This window comes from Pogona vitticeps, chromosome 2, assembly GCF_051106095.1.
Source record: "Pogona vitticeps strain Pit_001003342236 chromosome 2, PviZW2.1, whole genome shotgun sequence".
Taxonomy (NCBI): Eukaryota; Metazoa; Chordata; class Lepidosauria; order Squamata; family Agamidae; genus Pogona; species Pogona vitticeps.
In genome coordinates this window covers 223,738,909-223,759,643 of record NC_135784.1, presented here as the reverse complement: position 1 = coordinate 223,759,643, position 20,735 = coordinate 223,738,909, and the positions used below count along the sequence as shown (strand labels likewise).

Here is a 20,735-nt window from a genome sequence, read left to right as displayed (position 1 = left end):
TGGGAACCGATTCTTCACATTACGATGATCAAAAACAACTGATCGTCGGGTTTCAAAATGGTCGCCTGCTGTTTTCCGGACCTATTTCCGGAAGACAGCGACCGAAAATGGCTTCCCCTATGGAGGACCTTCGCTGGACGAACACATTGAACCGGTTTTCAGTGCATTTCAATGGATTTTTTTCTTTCGCTTGACGACAATATCGCTTAACAGCGATTTTAATGGAACAGATTATTGTCGTCAAACGGGGCACCACTGTATAAGATACTGTACCATTAATGGCTGCATTGCACCACCCATAAGACAACGTGGACTCGGCACTAACCACGTGGAATCTTCACATCAGCCAGAGGTAACTACAGTCTGAAGAAACATCTCATTATGCTCGCCAGCTTAAAACATCATTTTGACTTTAATTGGGCACAACTGGCTGTTTCTACATGGAGACTATACCAAATTATAACTCCTAACTTGTGCTAAAGGCTGCTGTTCTTTGTGCTGTTCTCCCCACCCTCACAGCCAATGAGAAGCTGGCGATTCAAAGTAGGCACTGTGAGGGGGGAGGGGCAGTCACACAGTAATTGGAAGCCCTTTGGTCCCAGGAGAGGAGTCTAAAACAGGATGCATAGAGGCTTGAGACCCAGCCTTGAGAGGACTTCAACTCTCACAGACATGTACCACCAATTTTCATCTTATGTCCAAGTTTTCTGCATTATCCATAAAGAGGTTGTGCTAAGCCTGAAGACATGGAATGTTCTCCACAAAAGCTTGCAAATTATTTGTTTTTTAGCGGTCCAATAAAAGGTATCACCCACTCTTCTGTTGTGTAAACTAGGACTCAGGAGGCCTGGGTTTGAATTCTTGTTCAACCATGGAAACTCACTGGGGGTGTGGAACTAGTAAAACCACTGCTCAGATTTTGCACTTACTGTACTGTGAAAGCCCTGTTGCCTTTTGAGTTCAACTTGATGGCGCATAACGACAGTTCTATACTGCCACCTCTGGCTGATAGCAGCTCTCCAGTATTCGAGGCAGAATTCTTCTCTAGCTCCACATGGAGATCCCCACCATATCCTGATGGTCTCTGATTCCAGTGCTAAGCAAGGTGTAACTGTGCTTAGCTTCCAAAATCAGGAAACACCAGCTGTGTTTATGGAGGTATGACACCTGGCCCTGGCCAACTGGATGGAAAACAAATCTTCCCCCTGCTCTATCCAATCTTCCAATTGCCTGTCCGCAACCCTGCTTTAATATGTGCTGGCAAGAACAACTTCAGAATGTGATGATAGGACTGTGGCCCTTTTAAGAAAATATATGAAGGCTGTAATAATACTAAGCATCACTGAACATGATGGAGCTATACTTTCAGTAAACAATACTGCAAGAGACTATTTTTCTCTCTCTTTGGTAAATTACTGGATTTGACAGAAAGGAGGTCCCTTAGAGATTTCCTCAGCATGTGTTCATGTGACAGGCAAGGCAGCTGCTTTAATTTTAAATGGGAAAAAAGCAACCATCCCCCATTCAAAACAAACAAACAAACAAACAAACCTAAATAGGGTGGTCACATGTAAATAAGAACACGGTTCTTACTCTCCCTTCTACATGATTGTTACTGGTGCAGAAGCCTTGTTCTGTTTTATGTTAGGGCATTGTAATCGTAAAAGTATTTGTGTTGAAGTTAAATCCATTCAATTTCAGCGAAAATTATTTATGTGGCCATATGTTTAGAGTGCTGCCTTAGGTGTTAGTACAGTAATGTTATTATCATGGTTGTAATTATCACCACCACATATGAGATTAATGATGTGTGAGTCACCCTCTTGTGTGTAAATGGAGGGATAACTCCATCTTCAATATTGGCGTGGTTTTTAAATTAATGGCAACAATAGCCACTAGAGGGCAAATGGCTGTTCCCTGTACAATGCAAGGCACATCCACCTGTAAAGAGATAAAACCAGTTTGCCTTATTGGAGTCCAGTGGTTATGTGCAAGGAAAGCTAAATAACAGCACATTAAGGTAATACATTTCTCACAATTCAAAAACTGATCTGTGGAACAGGGATTATGCTTTGATTAACAGTTTGAAACCTGCTATTTCTATGTAAGACATGTCAGCCAAAATCTTCTTGTGCAGCTTTGCACAAGTACAATGATGTCATCATTCAGGAACAGTAATATTTAATTTAATTTCCCAGAACATTTCCTATTCTCCCGTACCCCTTTCAGGTCCTGAGACTCCCCAGGGCCCTCTTTTGCCCCAGTGGAGCTTTTGGGAGCCTCAGGATGGGGCGGGGGGCAGAAATCACTGCTGCTGGGATTGGGACCAGTGGCAGCAATCTGTAAAGGACTCAGTCCCGAGGCTCCTGCTGTCAAAGGCTTCCCCGGGGGCAAAAAGGCGACCTGGGGAGTATTGGATCCTGAAAGAAGGAGTAGAAAGCTTTTAGTTTAAATTAAATATTTCTGTTGGAGGATGATGATCCCATACATCTTGCACAGCATAAGTTATATCGAGAGAATTCCAGCCACCAGGTCACATGGTGAACTGAATTCCTGTGTGGTAAATAAAATAAAAAAATCTCTACCAATATCACACCATGAATACTTGACCATTTTTAGGCTCCCCTGATTATAGGAAAGATCCATCCAGCTTCTGCCATTCCAGGTTTTCCATATTTAACACATTAACTACTGTAGTTTAGGACACCATTAAAGGAAGGGTGAACTGTCTTTCAGCTGCACGATGCTGATGTTCACTACAACAGGCACTACAACCAGGGTGGATTAAAAAGTCGATGATTATTTGTAAAAAATTCAATTTAAATCACCATTTAAATTAAAACAATCTTTTTAAAATTTAAATCATTATTTAAATGGATTTGATTTAAATAAAATCCACCCTGACTAGAACACAGTCAATAGTTCTACTTCCTATACTCTTCCAAATGGAAAAGCTGCATTTACTTCTTCTCTCACTCTTGGATGTAATATACACAAGGGAAGCCAGTCTGATTTTCTCCCTCTTTCCACTTTGTCCCAGCAGGCAGAGATGTGTTGGTCCATCAGGAACTGGGAACCTGTGAAGCTCATGACTTGTACACCATTATTTAAAATGATGAAGTACGGTACAGTCACCAAGGAGTGAGGTTTAACTAATTTATATCTTCAAGGCAACTTTACAGCTGAAATACTGTTGTGTAAATTTACAATGTGTAAACCACATGTCGTCATTGACCAGCAATTGGAATATTTCATTTTAATTAATTAAAAGCTTCCTATTCCTGACTGTTTGGGTTCCAAGGCTCCCTTGGGCCCCTTTTGCCCAGGGAAAGCCTTCTGGAATCTTGAGAGGGAGAGAGAACCCTTAATATCCAAAAATCAATGTTTGATTGCTGGCACTGGAATCCGGACAGCCGGTGGTGATCCAGCAATGATTGTTGCTATTAAATGCACACATACCCCAATCCTGGGGATGCCTGGGGAGCCCTAGGGAGCCCCAGAACCTGAAAGTGTGGGATAGAAAGCTTTTGATTAATTTAAATCCTCCCATTGCCAGGTGATGACATCATCCAACTTACACAGTGTACATTTATGCCAACAGGATTTCAGCCAGTATGTTTTGTTTTGCCTTAAAGGCAAATTATATTTCACCTTTGTTTTGTTTTCTTTTGTTAGTCATTAAAGGAAATTTTAGTATACAGATAATTTAGACTTTCTATTTCAGAAAAAGAAAATCTTTGGATGACACTCTTATCATTCAATATTAAGAAAAACTGATCTCTTTCCTTTATGGAAATTAAAGAAACAGCCTACTAAAGATAGGATAAAAGTAACACATATTGTTATAAATAATTTTGTTTGAAATGACAAAATTATGCCCCCAAAAGTGAGTTCAGGCTCCTTATTTGGGCAAGATTTCTGAGTGCAGTAATCCATACCTTAAAGATTTAAATGGATTTTAAAATAGTTTTGTGATTGCTTTCAAATTTAAATTAGAGATTTAAAATCTGGAGTTGAAATTGATGATGAAGGGAGGCCAGGATTTATCAAAAATCAAAAGGGGTGCATGATGCCAAAAGCCACCTTGGGTTCCTTCCTTCCTTCCTTCCTTCCTTCCTTCCTTCCTTCCTTCCTTCCTTCCTTCCTTCCTTCCTTCCTTCCTTCCTTCCTTCCTTCCTTCCTTCCTTCCTTCCTTCCTTCCTTCCGCCCGCCCGCCCGTCCGTCCGTCCGTCCTCAGGAGTGGGGGTTGAAGACATTCCAAGAGGGGAATGGGGATTTCACTCCAAATGACTGTACTGCTAAAAGTGTTCTGCACCAAAAAGCCTTAGGATTTGTTAAGACATTACTCATGAAGGGGGGGGGGGAGATAGCATTTTAGATGCTTAACTTTTTTTAAAACCTCAAACAATTTCTCTGTCAGCTGTTCCCATTGCATTAAAATGGCAGAAGAGAGGAGAGCCCCTCATCTCTCACTACCATTAGATATGAAATGTCTATATATAAAAATTATGGGTTCAGAGTAGGGGGAAGGGTTCACTGAAACATCTCCCTTCAGAGGCTCATGATCAAAGCATAGGCTTGCCATTAGATAATCAATCTGCAGTTGCGTACATTAAAACTTGGGCAGCATGCAGTCTCCATTGCTTTCAACACCGGCTTTAGACATCTAAACTGGGCACTCGCCCAAAATTTAGATCCAGTTGCATATTACATACCAAAAAAGACAGCACTGAATCTGAGGCCCCCTCTCAAAATCTTTTCCTGTCAATGAAGAAAAGGGGAAAAGGCAGTCAAGCCCAGAACCTTTTCATAATGATTCCAAATAAACTGGCAAACTGTTAAGATGCTTTTTCATTCTTTTTAAGATGTCTTCAAAATGATGCCAATTTCTCTGACTCCTTGTTTGAAAACTCCTTACAGCCCCCCGAATGTTCTGTTTGTAATGCATAACTGAACAACATTCTAACCTAAATTGCAGATCTCTTTGTGTGAAAAGGTCTAGGCACAACTATCACTTGTTGGATCAGGTGGTGTGAGGGCATATCTCATGCACACTCAAATGCACAACACATAAATAACTCCAGCTGCAAAAAATAGCTTTAGGTGAGATTTCTATTCCCAGGTACGTTACATACACATTTTCACCAATATTCTAGTGCAGTGTTTCCTAAATTGCTGCACTTCAGATGCTGGCTGGAGGGATGGTAGATAGTAGATTTGGTCCCACATACCTGGAGAGTATCATGCTGGGGAAGGCTTTGCTAGCAACAACCAATCCTACTTTCTCATCTCACTTCTACATGAATGGAACTGAACAGCACTCCAAGTGCTCCTCGGATCATGGCTATCTGTTGATATACATAAACAGCTCAGGACTCAGGTCAGAATCCCCAAATGCCTCTGTTCTCACCAAAAAAGAAGAAGAAAAGAAGTATGCTGCAAATCCTCAGGGTTTCAGAGATTATGGTAAAATGAGGGAAATACCTCCTACCTTACTACCTTAGAATTAAAAAATAATTATTATTTCAAATTACACATATTTGAAGTATTTTCCATACTTCATAATTGCTCAAGTGCATTTGAATATGTCTAAAAGACTTTTTAAATGTCTAATCCTACAGATAAGTAAAACACTCCTATCATGAATGGCTTTGCACATACCATGCTCTTGCAAATGGTTTGATAATTCCAACAGGTCTTAGGAAATAATGTTCCAAGCTCTGGTAATTTTTTGTATTATTCTATGCAATCATCCAGTAAATTATTACTCTTAGCATTATCTATCTCATTTTAAGTGACTCATACTCCTCATTGTGCTTTTGTTTGCTACTTTTTTCATTAGGAAGGAGACTAATATTGGGGTGTGTGTGTTTCTAATCACATTACCCCAATGAAAAGGACAGGTTGCTTACCTGCAACTGTAGCTCTTTGAGTAGTCATCTGTGAATTCATACAGATGGGTACCTCTGCAGTTGTGCAGACAATCTTGGGAGCATTCTAGATCTTAAAACCCTTCCCTTACTTAATATACTGCTCCATCCCACTGTCACTCCTCAGTTCCCTCTGTTAATGCCATAGCACTAGTGGAAGTAGAATGACAGAGTGGTTGGCTTGTGTGAATTTACAAATGACCACTCAAAGAACTATACTTACAGGTCAGTAACCTGTCTTCTTGTTCATGGTCTCTGTGATTCACACACAAGGGTGAATCCCAAGCGAACTTATTAGCTGGTAGGATGTCACACAAGTGCAGAAGACAGCACCACATGGAATTTAAGTAAGGTTTGTCACAATGGAGTGTAGCTAACTCACTTGCATGTCTGGCTGAGGTTATGGTTATTAAACTGTACTGCAATTTAATTACTGTGCCACAAGGCACTGGGCAAGGTTACACTGCTGATTTGTATTGATTTCAGCTCCAATGTATTTTAAGTTGATTTTCAGTCATATGGTTTTTGTATTGCTGTGTCTGTTCACTTTAAAAAAGATTATGTCAATATAAAGTAGGGGGTTAAAATCGTTTTGGGAAACTACATGAGATTTTAAATAGTTTGATTATTCAGAATGTCTCTTAGTACACCATTCCAACAGGAAAGTCATTAGGAGTAAGAGAGCCATAAAATTAGTTCCATCTAGCCGTGGGTGCTTCATATTCATATCCAGGGGATATGAATATGAAGCATGGCGCCACAGGTGTCAGCCCAGTCCATTCCTACCCCCCAGAACCAGCCTGGTCCATTCACCGGGCTCTGCGCAAGCACGCACATCCATCAACATTATTGTCATGCAAATTGCAGAAGTAGTCCCACCAGTATTTCCCTGACTCTCCCCATGGTCCCTCATCTTCCCACCTCCTCGCTGGAGCAATCGGCTGTGGGGAGAGGCAGGGAAGCGCTGGCAATGCGCGTGACAATGATGCTGACAGAGGCACATGATATGTAGATCCCACTGAGCAGGCCAGGCAGGTTCTGGGGGGCAGGCATGGACCACTGTGGCACCTGTGGTGCCGTGCTTTGTATTCGTATCCCATGGATGTGAATACAAAGCACCCATGTCTCGTTCCGTCCTATTTGTTTACGTAATACACCGTGTTTTCTGTTATCACCTGCACCATTTTTCTTTTAAATTTTTTATTTTATAAACAAATACAACAACAACAAAAATATGCAAAAATACAAATAATAGTGCTTACTATACACTAAATTCTACCGTGCACACCATACCCACGGGACCCCGTGGAACAATATTTTTATTACAAACTTCTTTTCCAAAACTATATAGATTGTTTCCTTTCACTAATACAAATTCAACAAATCTACCCCAATAGCATAAAAAATAGAACTTATTTCCCCTCTTTTCATCTTTAGTTCAATAGTCAATTTATCATTTAATGCAGTGTCCCATACTTCACCATACCAGTCTTCTAATTTAATATCATTTTTCTCTTTCCAAAACCTAGCTATTAATATTCTAGCACTTGTCATAAAGTTAGTAATCTCTTCGAATAATAATCAAGGTTTAAGTTATTAAATTTGACAACAAAGCAATTTTAGCACTAAATTCAATACCAAATATTTATTTATTTATTTATTTATTTATTTATTTATTTATTTACTTACTTACTTACTTACTTACTTACTTACTTACTTACTTACTTACTTACTTATTTATTTATTTATTTATTTATTTATTTATTTATTTATTTATTTATTTATTTATTTATTTGATTTATATCCCGCCCATCTGGTCTGGTCGACCACTCTATACCACATATATACCTGGAGAGTATCATGGTGGGGAAGGCTTTGCTAGCAACAACCAATCCTACTTTCTCATCTCACTTCTACATGAATGGAACTGAACAGCACTCCAAGTGCTCCTCAGATCATGGCTATCTGTTGATATACATAAACAGCTCAGGACTCAGGTCAGAATCCCCAAATGCCTCTGTTCTCACCAAAAAAGAAGAACAAGAAAAGAAGTATGCTGCAAATCCTCAGGGTTTCAGAGATTATGGTAAAATGAGGGAAATACCTCCTACCTTACTACCTTAGAATTAAAAAAATAATAATTACTTCAAATTACACATATTTGAAGTATTTTCCATACTTCATAATTGCTCAAGTGCATTTGAATATGTCTAAAAGACTTTTTAAATGTCTAATCCTACAGATAAGTAAAACACTCCTGTCATGAATGGCTTTGCACATACTATGCTCTTGCAAATGGTTTGATAATTCCAACAGGTCTTAGGAAATAATGGAAATATACCACATATTTCCTTAAAAATCAGTTTCCAAAATTTCTTAACCAATTTACAATCTCGCCACATATGATAATGCATGCCAGTTTCTTCATCACATTTCCAACAAGCTTTGGAATAATCTGAGTTTATTATATTAAATTTTACAGGAGTCAAATACCATCTTAAACAGATTTTAATTTTTTCCCTTTATTCTTATCAACATTGACCTTAAAACTCTCATCCCCCACATTTTTATCCAATCCTCTATTTTAATTTCTGTTTGCAAGTCATTTTTCCAAATTAATTTCAAAACTTCTGTTCCCCACTTTTTCCTCTTGTTCCGAAATTATATTATATATTCTACTTACTACTCCCTTCATCAAAGCCTCTTTCTGCATATCTTCATGTGATGATAGAAATTGTTCGTACTGAGTGCATTCTCTACATTTACCATTAGTTTTCAACCATTCATTTGTCCATGTGTCTAGCTGAATATAATTATACCATGATAGTTTATTAGTTTGAAGTTTAACCATAATCAGTTTCTTCGATCTCATTTTACTCATCCAGTCCTTCAATCTTGCAACACTTTTTTTCCTTAAACAATCCTACTAAACCCACCTGCACCATTTTTCGTATCACAATGTGTTCAAAAACTTTAAAAGCTTTGATGACCACAAGCAATTCTAGTTTATTTATATGCTGTTTCTGAGGAGACTAAAGTGTATGAATATCCTTTCCCTGGGAATGAGCACCCCAGCCTGTCAAATTGGCATCTATTATTATTGGTAGAGATGGTTGTGGTGGTTTGAATGGCATGCTCATTTCTAGGTTGCCTCTGTCTTGCTGCTATGTCAGTTGAAGTATCAGTTCTTTGGTCACTCAAAGCTTCTTTTGTCTTTTACAGTGTCAAAAAGTGCCAGGCACCATGACTGCAGAGGTCTCATTCTGTGTCTTGCATGGGCTTTTAATGCAATGGTAGATACCATCAAGCTTAGCAATATCCATGTTGTATATGACAAAAATTTCTTATTTGATAGGAACTTTGAAGCAAGTTTGTCTATTTTGGTTATTCTCTTAGAGAAGAAAAGCTCTTCATTTGCTCAAGTCCAATATCATACCTATGTATTGGGTAGTCTTTGTAGGTTGTAGACTTGACTTTTACAAATTTACTTTCAACCTGAGCTCTGAACATGCAAATATTGTTTTGTAGAATTTTTAAAAAATCCAAACTCACTACAATTAACCAGTTGTCTATACAGGAAGAAATATCAACAACCTCCGATATGCAGATGATACCACTCTGATGGCGGAAAGAACCTTGTAATGAGGGTGAAAGACGAGAGTGCAAAAAACGGTCTGAAACTCAACATCAAAAAAACTAAGATCATGGCCACTGGTCCCATCACCTCCTGGGAAATAGAAGGGGAAGATATGGAGGCAGTGACAGATTTGACTTTCTTGGGCTCCATGATCACTGCAGATGGAGACAGCAGCCCCGAAATTAAAAGACGCCTGCTTCTTGGGAGGAAAGCAATGACAAACCTTGACAGCATCTTAAAAAGCAGAGACATCACCTTGCCAACAAAAGTCCGAATAGTCAAAGCTATGGTTTTTCCTGTCGTGATGTATGGAAGTGAGAGCTGGACCATAAAGAAAGCAGACCACCGAAGAATTGATGCCTTTGAATTGTGGTGCTGGAGGAGACTCTTGAGAATCCCCTGGACTGCAAGGAGAACAAACCTATGAATTCTAAAGGAAATCAACCCTGAGTGCTCACTGGAAGGACAGATCCTGGAGCTGAGGCTCCAGTACTTTGGCCATCTCATGAGAAGAGAAGACTCCTTGGAAAAGACTTTGATGTTGGGAAAGTGTGAAGGCAAGAGGAGAAAGGGACGACCGAGGATGAGATGGTTGGACAGTGTCATCGAAGCAACCAACATGAATTTGACACAACTCCGGGAGGCGGTGGAAGATAGGAGGGCCTGGCGTGCTCTGGTCCATGGGGTCATGAAGAGTCGGACATGACTAAACGACTGAACAAACAAACAAACTATACAGGGAGAAATAATATTTATTTCCTTTAAACTGAAATACGCTGTGACAGGAGCCACACACTTGGTAAAATGTCTGGTTTCTATTGAAAGTCCAAATGGGAGCATCTTGAACTCATAAATTCAATGACCCAAGCCAAAGCAGAGGAAATTATGAAGTTTTGGTGCTATGGCTAATTGGAAATAGGCATCTTTGTACTGCAAACTAATTCCCCACTATCAGTAGTGGGAGAATGTTTGCTAGAGTCACCATTTTAAATTTTTTGTTGATGATCTAAGAGTTCACGTTCCTTAAGTCCAATATCAGACATAAACTTCTGTCCTTCTTGGGTACTGTGAAATAGCAGGAATAGAATCTGTTGTCCATATATTTCATTTAGGGCCCCTGCTAAAGTGTTCTCAATTTCCTCAACATTTGATGGTTTTCTAAAAAAATCAAAATCCATCAGTTGGTGGCATTGTTTCAAATTTGATGGAATAGCCATGGGCTGTGATGGTAAGTACCCAATCACCCATTAGTGATTGAGCACCAGGTGTTCCAATAAAGAAGAATTGGAAGATTGAGCATTTAGAAATTTTACAATCTGTTGTTGGATGCTGTCAATCTTGTGTGCGCTCAAATCAAAATTTGTTCTTTGTGTTCTTGTAACTCTTTTTTTAAGGATTATGTTACAGGCTTAAATTTCTATCTTGACTGTTGTTTATAGAAAGTGGAGGATTGTTATGAAGATGACCTTTCCATTTCCACAGAATACCTCCCTTTCTGGTGAGCTTATTGTCTTTTTCAATGGGTTCTGAATTGCTTTTGGGAGTATTATGTAAGACACAAGGACTTTGCTGTATTTCTCCCTTTATATAACACTTTCATGATGTCAGCAGTCTTTTTATTACATAGAATTATAGAATAGTGAAGTTGGAAGGGACCTATAAGGCTATGAAGTCCAACCCCTTGTTCGATCCAGGAATACGAATCAAAGGACACCTGCCAGCTGGTTGTCTTAAATTTCTCTTGAATGCCTCCAGTGTTGGAGCACTCACCACTTCTTGAGGCAATTTGTTCCACGGTTGTATTGCTCTAACTGGAAATTTTTCCTGATATTCAACCGAAATCTGGCTTCCTGTGACCTGAGGCCATTGTTGCATGTCCTGCACTCTGGGATGATCGAGAATAGATACTGCCCCTCCTTTGTATGACAGCCTTTCAAGTATTTGAAAAGTGTTTTGTCAACGCTAAACATGCCCAATTATTTCAGGCTTTCCTCAAAGGGCTTAGTTCCGAGCCCCCAGATCACCCTTGTTGCCCTTTTAGAATCAAGTCAAGGATAGCTAGTCCTCTAGCTTCTTTCTCCACTTTTGGTGAGAGAAAATGATCAGCCACACAAGCCAGGAATTTCTTGGAGGGACCATATTTTGCAGAATTTGCATATATCCAGATAATTGAAATCTCCCATCACTATTACATCGTGCTTCTTTGAAATGATTACAATTTATTTCATCCATTTCCTCTCCTTGATTGGGTAGCTGGTAGTAGACTCCAACTACCATGTTTCTTTTGGTTTTTGCCCCAACTAAATTGATCCAGATGCTTTCAATGGGACATCCAATCTCCTCCTGTATTTCTGTGCAGGAATGCATATTTTTACATATGCAAAGCATATGTAAAAGGTGAGGTTAAAGAAAAAGATGAAGAATCTTCTTGATCAAGCTCCATATCAAAAAAAGTATGTATCAGTTTGCTCGTGACTAGCTCACTCTTCTTTTTTCTTATGGGACAGTCAACACCTGATTTTCTTTTCTCTTTCGTTTTTTTCTTCCATCTTGATCTTCTAAATTGCTGATTTAACTATGCAATTGTTTTATATATATTATGATGACTTTATTTGATTGTATTTTATAATGTTTTATGCTTGTTTGTAAGCCGCCCGGAGTAGACTCTGTCTAGAGGGGTGGGGTAGAAATCAAATAATAAATAAGTAAAATAAAATAAAAATAAATATCCAGGTCTTTAGCTTTTGTTGGTACCAAATCAGTATTTTTTTTGAGCTGGATTTTAGTGGGTTTTTTAAAAAATAATTTTATTTTATAACACACACACATACATGCAAAACAAAACAAAACAAAAACATCTAAAGCAGACAAAACCATATAAGAACAAACAAAACATATAAGCGGGGAGGTATTTCACATTCAATCTTATCCATTATATAATTCTGACTACATCAAGCTTTATTATCCTACTCCCATACTAAACCATACTATATCCATATATATCTATGCATATTATATTTCATATCAATATTTCAAATGTTTAGTTCAATATCTAACATCCTGAATTAATAATAATTATTATAGATTCTTTCTCCTGCATTTCATCTATCCAATTATATATCAGAGTATCATACTTTGCAATCATCAAAAATCAACATTTCCAAAATTACTTACAGATACAGTGGTGCCTCGCATTACGAGCGCTCCATTTTAAAACGAAAATGCTTTACGTTGAAGGTTTTGCGATTGCAAAAGCGATCACAACACGTTGTTTCCTATGGGGAAATTTCACTTTGCAATGATCGGTTCCCTGCTTCGGGAACCGATTCTCGCAAAACAATGATCTTCGGCCAACTGATCGGCGGTTTCAAAATGGCTGCTGGGTAAAAAACATGGCTCCCTGCTGTTTTCTGGGACGGATTCCTCGCTTCACAGGCAGCGAAAATGGCCGCGCTATGGAGGATCTTCGCTGGACGGTGAGTTTCAAGCCCCTAGGAATGCATTAATCGGGTTTTAATGCGTTTCTATGGGCTTTTTAATTTCGCATTACGACGTTTTCGTTCTACAGCGATTTCGCTGGAATGAATTAATGTCGTAATGCGAGGCACCACTGGATAGTAACCATGTTAATTTATGTATGTACAGTATATGTCCCTCTCAATCCATGGTTTCTATTTTAAAATATCAGTTATCTATTTAATCATATTATAATTCAGATATGTTTAACATCTCTATATGAGTGCCTTAGAATCAATAACAGCTAATATTATACTCACCATAAACATTTCTAAATTCATAATTAAATGTGCTTGTCTATCAAAATCCAAACATGACCAGAATTACTTAAAGGTATGTTAACCACATTATATTATATATATTTATGTGCCCCTCAAACCAATGATTTCTATTGTTATGTTCAGCAAGTAACTTCCCCGATTTTTAATTGTGCTTATCTGCTCCATATATAGACCGGGAATTCCAGATTTCTTACAGTATCTGAAATTAGTCTCTTGCCTCCTTTTTACCAGTTTTAAAATGCCATCTGTAAAATCTCTTTAAACCATTTTCTATCCCATTTGCTAATTTTATCCCAGTATAATTAATGTCTTGCCTTCAGGACCATTCAAATATGTCTAATCTATGGTCACAAATTTGTCCCCCATGCAGCTCCGCCCTCACGTATTCCTCCTCCTTTGCATTTTTCCCATCAGACTAATCTTAATATACTTTCCCCACTCATCCACCTGCCCCTCCCTTTCATACAGATTTATACCGCTCAGAGTGGTATAGATTTATCAGATGGGTGGGATATAAATCAAATAAATAAATAAATAAATAAATAAATAAATAAATAAATAAATAAATAAATAAATAAATAAATTTTTTCACTCTCCTTTTTCAGCATTTCATCCTGCTTTCTAAGAAAAAAAGTCTTTCTCTCTGATAATACCACTTCTTCAGTTGGTTGGTCTTCAGTCTCATTATTCCTCCCCTTGGCATACAATCCAGAAAATATCGCCTTGACTTCTGAGATCTGGGCCTTAATTTGATTAATAATGTTCAATTGCACTTCCTAAATATAGTTCCTGAAGTAATCTTCCATTGTAGATTTAATGATGAATCACACTATCTCCTGGGTGTGGCTTTCATATATTTAGATGCTTCTACTGCCGAGAGAAAAGTTTCTTTTGATTTTCCTGTGGCCCACCAGATCAACTTTAGCTTCTTTTCTTCCCCAGTCCAGAGCCAAAAAGTCAGGAATTATTTAGGCCAACCCGAACTCAGACTCCTACAAAAACCACTCCAGTCATAAATCCAACTGTGATAAAGATCAGTTTGATTTATAATCCACCTCTTGCACCTCAATGCAGAATCACTTAGGTTAAAGTTATCCAGACTTCTTAAGCTTGTAATTTATAGTATACCAATTTTTCCACTCGTTGGGGGACAGGGGATGAGAAAGGGAAATCTCCATTAAAGCCATTAGCTAGTTTCATTTTCCATTCGCTCAAATGTGATGCAGAATTTTTTTCCCAATGTTTCTGGGTTACAAAGTTCCATGCTGCTTTAAGATTAGTCTTTCTCCTTAACATCAGCCTCAAAAAAAATTTTGATTTATACTTGCCGAAGCTGAATAGAGATTCGTTTAGTCCCTGTTCATGCAGTCAGATCGTAAATCTTCATACATCCCCTCCCTCTGGGCAGCTGCTCATCATGATGGTGTCCTGTCGAGTCAGTTGCTTGATAGGAGGGAATGACTCTCACAAAAACAGATTTGCAGGATTGAACTTTGGAGGATTTCAAGCCCTACTTGCTGCAAGTCCACTCTCCTGTTGAAAACTTGCCCCCCCTTCTCCTGGGGGCTCCGCTGACTCAAAGTAAAACTCAGGGGTTCCCAGAGCCCTAGGAATTCCCCCGTTATCGCTGCCCATTGCTCCGTCCCTCAGATTTTAATGTTCTCAAACCCAAACTCTTCTGATCTGCCTTTACTTGTCAATTCCAACTGTTCTTTCCTCAGATTCGATAATTTCAATTGACCAAGAGTCATAGTTTCTTGGTGAAAACCCACCAAGACACATTTTGCCATATTTTTCTGCTTCTTTTTCTCTTGGTGCAGAGGCATTTTGGTTAAGGAATCAACAAGGTCAATTTTAGTTTTCCCCTTGTGCTTTTTAACTTCTCAGTGCTAATCAGCACTCTGTGTTGAAGATCAGGAAAAATTTCTTTTTGGTGTTGATGCAGATGAAATAGACCTAGGAACTGAAGTTTTCCTCAATATCAAAAGACATGGGAGCCAATGGTTTATGGCTCAATAGTACCAAGAGAGATCTCAATCTTGCCATCTGCCAAAAGAGGCTTTGGAACATCTCCCAAGCATCAGCATCCTGTTGGTGCCATGACTTAATTATTAACCTGTAGCTGAACTCTAACTGGTTCTCCCATCTCCAAACCCATGTCCATAACTGCCAAGAAATATACAGTGAAATGAGCTCCACACTTTTGTTTTCCCTATTGTCTGGATTTATTTATTTGATTTATTTGATTTATATCCCGTCCATCTGGTCTGGTCGACCACTCTGGGCGGCTTCCAGTAAGGTGTATACGATAAAACATAAGAATTTTACAAACAGTCCATAACAAATATAATAATAAAACAAATAATAAATGAAAGAAAAAATAAAGAAAGAATTAAATATTGACAGGAGGGAAGGCCTGAACATACAACCATGTTTTTAGTTGATTCTTAAAAGTGCCCAGCATAGGAGCCACACGAATAACCAGAGGGAGATTATTACAGAGGCGAGGAGCCACCACCGAGAAGGCCCGGTTTCGTGTCCTTTCCTTCCGGGCCTCCCTCAGCGTTAGGCTCCTCAGCCTCACCTCCTGGCTCGTGCGGGTGATCTGAGTAGATCTAAGTGGGAGCAGGCATTCCGCCAAGTATCGGGGTCCTAAAACGTTTAGGGCCTTATATGTAAGCATTAACACTTTGAAGTCAATGCGGAAACAGATGGGCAGCCAGTGCAGCATGGCCAGAGTAGAAGAGATATGTTGGTATTTTCTCACTCCAGTAAGGAGTCTGGCTGCCGCATTCTTCACCACCTGAAGTTTCCGCATCAGCTTCAAAGGGAGCCCCATGTAGAGCGTGTTACAGCGGTCTAATCTAGAGATTACGAGTGCATGTACTAAGGTAGTGAGCGCCCTCGTGTCTAGGTAAGATCGCAGCCAGGCAATCCGCCAAAGGTGGAAAAAGGCGGTGCAGACTACCGACGCCACCTGTGTTTCTATGGTGAGCGTTGGGTCCAGGTGTACCCCTAGGCTGCGGACCCCACTATTCGCGGCCAGGCTCAACCCCCCCAAACATGAGGGAGTTTCCCACGCCACCATCCACAGGGCCACCCACCCTCAGAACTTCCATCTTGTCTGGGTTCAGCCTCAGCCCGTTCTCCTGCATCCATTGCAGTACAGTCCCCAGGCAGCGCTGGAGGGACAGGATGGCATCACCTGCAGTTGGTGAAAAGGAGATGTAGAGCTGGGTGACATCAGCATATTGATGACATGATGCTCCACACCCCCTGATGACCCCACCCAGCAGCCTCATATAGATGTTAAACAACATTGGGGAAATAGCCGACCCCTGTGGAACCCCACATTTGAGACTCCACGAGGCTGAAATACTCTCCCCAAGCTGCACTCTCTGGGGATGGTCTTCCAAGAAGGAACGGAACCAGGCCAGAGCCAAGCCACCAATACCTAACTCAGAGAGCCTCCCCAGGAGGATACCGTGGTCAACAGTATCGAAGGCCGCCGAGATGTCAAGGAGGACCAACAAAGATATTTTACCCCTGTCGGCCTCCCTCAACAAGTCATCGTACAGGGCGACCAATGCCGTCTCTGTATCATGGCACGGCCTGAAGCCCGACTGAAATGGATCCAGGACATCTGTTTCATCCAGATGTGCCTGAAGCTGGTCAGCCACCACCCTCTCGACCACTTTGCTCATGAAAGAAACATTGGCGACGGGCCTATAATTGCCAATTTCATCCACCGCCAAATTAGATTTCTTTCTTATGGGCCTAATGAGTGTCTCCTTGAGGGCAGAGGGAAACCTGCCCTCAAGGAAAGACCCATTTATTATTGCAGTGGCCCATTCCGTTGTTATCGGCCTGGCTGCTTTGATTAGCCAGGCCGGGCAAGGGTCCAAGGAGGAGGTGGTGGCTCGACAGCGGTCAAGCACTCTGGCCACAAAATCAGGCGTGACAGACTGAAAGGAGTCAAGGGTTACTGGGCAAGACGGAGCGCTGGACATCTCTGCTTGACTCACTGTGTTAAAAAAACGAGCAAGGTCCCGTCGGATGGCCTCCACTTTAGATTTTAAAAAGGCTGCAAACTGGTCAGGTGAAAAACTAGGGGGAGGCCTATCATCCAGACCAATTCCAGATAGGTCACGCACTATACGGAATAACTCCACCTGCTGGTTGGATGCTTCGCTTATCCGGTTAGCGAAGTAAGTTCGACAAGCAGCCTTTACCTTAGACAGGTAAAGGTTGGTTGCGACCCTGATAGCTCTCCTATTATAATCCGTCGGGTTCTTCCTCCACCTACGCTCTAGCCTTCTCCTATGTCGCTTCAGCGCTCGAAGCTCCTGGTTAAACCTGGATTCCCACACCGGGGCTGTAAATCAGGTTTGTGATGGTGGACCAGAAGAAATCACGTGACACCCAATCAGGTATAGGTGCAGATAGTCTGGGTGCTCAGTTTGATTTTGGTTATTTCAGTACTGTAATTTAAAAACAGTGTTTTGTGTTCTGCCTGTTTCTGGAAACACTAATTCACAACCTCACAGAGGATAAAGAATTTTGAGCCACTGTCTTCAACTTATGCACTCATCACATTTCATTTTTCTGAACCCTTTCCCCTTTTAACAAGCTCAGCTCAGAGATAAGAATATTTCCTGCCTGTGGATGTTCGCCCAGTGTGAACAAAGACACACTGTTTCGCCTTATGTTTGGCTATATACCTGAAGTACAAAGCATCTGTTGCAATGCAGCAAAACTCAGAATGCATTTTCCAGTTAGAAAATCTAATTGGAAGAAGGACTGGCCCCCATTGCCATGATTTCCACAGGGCCTATAGCCATATCATGGCATCCTCCTGATGAACTCCACCTTTATCTGCTGGGGACAGGACCTGCTCATGGTTTCAAAAGTAAGAGAAACCACAACAGTAGCCATGAGATGGAACAAAAGGTTTTCTGTGGCAGTTTTTCTGAGAAAAGATTTCGATTTCTTCCTCATTATCATCGGTGGTATTGAGGTGCACATGAGGTACAGACCCACATAACACAAATTATGGGGAAAAAATCCTCAACCATTAATATGCTGATTATACACAAAAGCAGGGATTAAAAATATTTCACAATAAAATTCATTTATCAATTGTTAACATTTTCAATATTGATTATTGATTCATTTAATAAATATACTACCTTTCTCTCAGAACCGGGGCCAAGAAGGCTTAAAAATGGTTTAACAATGCGCCAACACCTTGTCATCGTATATTTAGCAAGACTTTCTGATAATCTTGAAGTGCAGCAGTGATTCTTTTGTTGTGTATTTCTGGACTGACAATTATTTTGTTTTTATTTATTTGTGTAGATTTCATTACTATGGAAATTGCTGTGGATTCAAAAGAACAGCAAGGGAATACAGTACAATACTGAGTTTTTAGCATTAAAAAGAAGTGGTTGCAAAGAGTTACTCAATGCACACATGTACATACACACATGCACAACCAGTTAGTGGGAAATTCACTGTGTTTGCTGATCTTCCTAGAATCTTGACTTCACTTGTACAGGTGCAAATCCCAGTAAAATAAATGAGATTTTTATCAACCCTATTAACCAGATGCATGATAGCAGCTTCAGTAGGATATCACACTTCACAGAAACGAGACAATATTTGATGCTTCTATTCTTATACCAGAGGTCACCACTCAATGTTCTAAGCCTTCCTTCCAAATCCACGCACAGTGTTGAGAACTCTGCACACCTTTACTCTTTGAGTCTCTCCTGCTGTTTAATAGGCCCTATAGGAAGCTGTCCTAAGGTTCAAAAGATATGCAAGGAAAACATAGCTGTCCTGCATTCTGTTATCAACAGACTCCAGAGCTGCAAGATGTAGAATGACTGGCAATATACTACACGATGCCTTAGTGTTCATGCCTATGCAATTTGCATGGATGTCTATTAGAATTCAATTCTTTAAAAACCCCTCCAGTTTATGAATATTGTGCTTCTGTACCCACAATTCAAAAAGCCAGGAAATGGCTGAATATTGCTGCCAAATATTCTGGCCACGTTGCCAGCAGGAAAAGGGATGCCAAGCTTTAAATAGCAAAGGACAACACCAATGGCAGCAGTCAAGATGGTCTACATCAATGGCACTTGTTGAAAAACAGCCCTGACAATTGCTTTGTGTTTGGGTAAGAAGTGGTTAACTGATGAAAAAAGGAGTCAGTTTCTGGGATTTTCCCCTGCGTTGTGTCACTTTGTGAATGGTAGTGGTGCTGGGAGATTCCTGTTCAATACATTGACAATTAGCCCATGGAGTGTCACCATATAATTTCACATATACATGAAAAACCTGAAAAAAGCTAACCAGAATTTTGTGGTCTAGTACCATGAGTGTGCTGATGACACCCAACTCCATCTGATTTTTAAGATCTTCCAAGAGGTCCTTCTCTCAGTTTCTCAAGCCCCAGTGTGTGGTCTCTCCCCATTTCACTCCCCCCCCGATTTCACTTTTAAATGTAATTTTGCCTTCAGGCCTCATTTAATCCAAAGTTAGTGTCTTTTGGAAACTGGAAGTGACCAGCCTGTCACTTTCTATTTCTGACAAGAGTGCATGTGTTGCATTTAAATGGCAAATGGTTCTCCCTGGGAGATGTGAAAAATTGAGAGGCTGTCGTGCAGCCCACCAAACAGTGGGGGTGGGAGGGAAACAAGGGTTCCCAGCCTCTCAGAGGTCCATTTTGAAGAGACACTTGTCCAGCAGACTGAAGCAAAGAGGCAGTCCCGAAACCAGCAAAATCAGGGCGATGGACAGGGGACAGATTGTATTCGTCTTCAGTGTGGAAGGGATTATCACTCTCAAATTGGCCTTCTCAGCCACACTACACACTGTTCCAAGACTTCTATTCAGAGCATGTTACCATAGTCTCTCAAGACTGAAGGATGCCTAATCAAGTCAAGCCTAAACTCTCACACAAGCAAAAATGAGTAACCTGAGTCTATTGTACCATGCACATATGAGGGGGTGCTGATAAGTATTGAGCCTTTCCCAGAAAAAAATTGAGGTAGGAAGCTGTAACTGCCACACTATTCTACATATTCCCCCAGGAAGTCAATGCACCTGTGACATCTGACCTGCAGCTTCTTAAGTCTGTGCACATAAAATTCTTCCGACTGCTGGTGTAACCACTCATTTGCAGTATTAGTTGCCTCCAAAACACTCCCAAATTGTTGTCCCTTCAGGTGTTTTTTTGAGTTTGGGGAACAGATAATAATCAGAAGGAGCCAGGTCGGGAGAATAGGGTGGATGGGGCATCACTTGAAAGCCTAAGGACGTGAGTTTTGTCATTATTTCACCTGCTGTGTGTGACAAGGTGTT

General features: G+C 40.3%; 1 protein-coding gene and 1 long non-coding RNA gene across 6 annotated transcripts in view; one reads left to right on the top strand and one right to left on the bottom strand.

Annotated features, from left to right (window-relative positions):
* Positions 1–20,735, bottom strand: part of NFIB (nuclear factor I B) — a 446,840-nt gene that overhangs the window by 303,945 nt on the left and 122,160 nt on the right. The window lies entirely within an intron of this gene.
* LOC144586575 (uncharacterized) lies at positions 11,927–18,963 on the top strand. Its single transcript, XR_013541469.1, has 2 exons — positions 11,927–12,020; positions 18,723–18,963. It is a non-coding gene; the product is annotated as an uncharacterized LOC144586575 (long non-coding RNA).